The sequence below is a fragment of the Oryx dammah genome, unplaced genomic scaffold (genome assembly GCF_014754425.2).
Source record: "Oryx dammah isolate SB20612 unplaced genomic scaffold, SCBI_Odam_1.1 HiC_scaffold_3, whole genome shotgun sequence".
Lineage (NCBI taxonomy): Eukaryota > Metazoa > Chordata > Mammalia > Artiodactyla > Bovidae > Oryx > Oryx dammah.
Genome location: NW_024070187.1, coordinates 102,906,534 through 102,909,165, shown reverse-complemented (window position 1 = coordinate 102,909,165; position 2,632 = coordinate 102,906,534). Strand labels below are relative to the sequence as shown.

The 2,632-nt window shown below is 42.4% G+C and overlaps 1 pseudogene; it reads left to right on the top strand.

Annotated features, from left to right (window-relative positions):
• Nucleotides 1–515: 515 nt before the first annotated feature.
• LOC120862290 lies at nucleotides 516–634 on the top strand (annotated as a pseudogene).
• The last annotated feature ends 1,998 nt before the right edge of the window (nucleotides 635–2,632 follow it).

The following is a 2,632-nucleotide window of genomic DNA, read 5'->3' as shown; positions in this document are numbered from 1 at the left end:
GCTCAATAAATGGGCAAATGGTGACTGAAACATTCCTAGTCCTTGTGGGGGCTGGAGGAGGGATGGGCATATCATGCAAACAGGAGGAAGGGGCTATGAAAAGAAGGACAGTTCACTGAACAATAATGCTTCCTTCCCCAAGATTTCAGGCAAACCCTTCCCACCGATGTCCTGCCTGAACTGAGGATGCCCTACTGCCACAGGAGGGTAGAGGAGGAACACTTCGCTTTGTCAGGGGTGGGCAATAAGTGAGGTTGGGGCTGGGGGTGGGAAGGGTGGGGGGGGGGAAGTTGGGGGTTATTTGTACATAAAGAGATGACTGAGCTGGACCCTAGAGGCTTATCAGGGGGCCCCCCAGGCAGGGAATAACAGCCGGGCATCCCCAGCAAAAACTTGGACTCATACTCAGAGAGCTAAAGGGTTTTTGAGAACATTTATATTCAAAGTCAGTAAACTTAGAATGCATTTGCCTCAGAAATACAAATTAAAGTAATTGTAAAATTTTTAAAAAGTTAATCTATGGCCATACCACCCTGAACGCACCCCATCTTGTCTGATCTTGGAAGCTAAGCAGAGTCGGGCCTGATTAGTACTTGGATGGGAGACCGTCTGGGAATACTGGGTGCTGTAGGCTTAAAAAAAATTATTCTTCATGGATGTTTTCAAAAATATTTTTCTTCTATCATATTCAAAATTATGTTTTAAACTAAAAGGCAGAATATAAATTATCACAGAATATAAAATATAATTTAAAAATTGCTCATGTGTGTTTAAAAAATATTTTTATTCTAGAATATTCAAAATAATTAAACTGAAAGTCAGAATATAACTTACCACAGAATATAAATTATTATAATTACTAATTATGCATTATAATAGAAGAGAAATTAAAATGAAAATACTTTAAACCAATGAAAAAGGATTTATTACTTTGAAAATGTGATGAAATGTCATGGACTATTTTATGAAATACTGTAAAATTTTCAATTCCAGTGTTCAATGTCGACCCAGTTGCTAATATAAAGAATCTGTCAGACTTCCCTGTTGGTCCAGTGGTTAACACCCAGAGCTTCCCCCGAAAAACGTGTGGGTTCAATCCCTGGTCAGGGAAGTTCCACATGCCATGTGGGATGGCCAAAAAACAGGAATCTATATCACACTTTAAACAAATTCTATCTAGACTCACACATACCCAAATAAGCACAAGATGAATATTTTTGTTGTTGTTGTTCAGCTGCTCAGTCGTGTCCAACTCTTTGCGATCCCATGGACTGCAGCACACCAGGCATCCCTGTCCTTCATCATCTCCCGGAGCTTGCTCAGACTCATGTCCATCGAGTCAGTGATGCCATCCAACCATCTCATCCTCTCTTGTCCCTTTCTCCTCCTGCCTTCAATCTTTCCCAGCATCAGAGTCTTTTCTAAGAGTCAGCTCTTCGAATCATGTGGCCAAAATATTGGAGCTTCAACTTCAGCATCAGTCCTTCCAATGAATATTCAGGATTGATTTCCTGTAGGAATGACTTGATCTCCTTGCAGTCCAAGGGACTCTCAACTCTTCTCCAGCAAAGAATATTTAGTAATGCAAAATGTTCCTCAGCCATCCCATGCATTCTTGCCCACTCTTGAGTGCCTCTGGATCTGCCTACCAGAACCAAATGAAAGCTGGAAATGGATCCTCTGGCCAGCAGGAAAACAGTACTCTGTTATGCAGGAATCTGATGGCTCAGGAACTCCAGAGCAGGGGTACCATGTGTTAGATCATTTGTCTTTTCTTGTAAATAAATCCTTTGGCTGTTCCAATCCTCTTTACTCTTTGAAGCAGTGTCTGTCTCTAGTATCAGCAGTGAATCAACTTACAAATCTTGGAAGCATTGGCATGCAGCCACACTTTGTTTTAGAAGATGCCTGAGATGCCGGGAAGTGCTCCTGGGTTTCTGAGCCGTCTTTAGGATTATGGGACGTTGTGTGCTAGCTCCCTTGGAACGGAGGCCCCAGGAGTTCTAACAAGTTGCAGGTGTGTTGATGATTTGCCGGGCCAGCTAACAGCGGGGGTGGGGAGGGCATTGCATAAGAAGCCCCTCGTGCTTTGGTCTAAGAAGAACACACATTCTTTTCTATTAGATTCTGATTGAGGGTAGTTATTGCATCCTAGATCAGTTTATTTCAGTTTGAGTTAAGGGCAATTTTAATTCTTTAGAGTACTGATCACTTCCTGAAATATTTTGTTTAAAAATTTTTAAAAAACTTGCTTTCTTGTCTGTCTTTCATCTTGGAATGTAAACTCTGCAAAAGGAGATTATTTTTTCGGTGTTCTGCCTCGCCTTGAGCAGCATGTAGTAAGATCTTGAAGAATATATAGTGAACAGCTGCAAAACTGATAAAGGTAGCTTGATGGCCCACCACATGCCAAGGTGGAGGGGGCACTTAGAAGCTCGTACAGAGCCTGGCATAGCAGAGGACAACTGATTCTAAAACAGATTCAGACCTGCTTTGCTTGCCCTTCCGTCGTTGGTTCAATCACTCACTCAGTCCAGACTGACCTTGAGGACTTGAGTACTCTGCTTGGATCAGGAGATAGCAAGCCCTGTGGGGTCCCCTCTCACGTGTGGGGGCTATACTTTTCACTTCC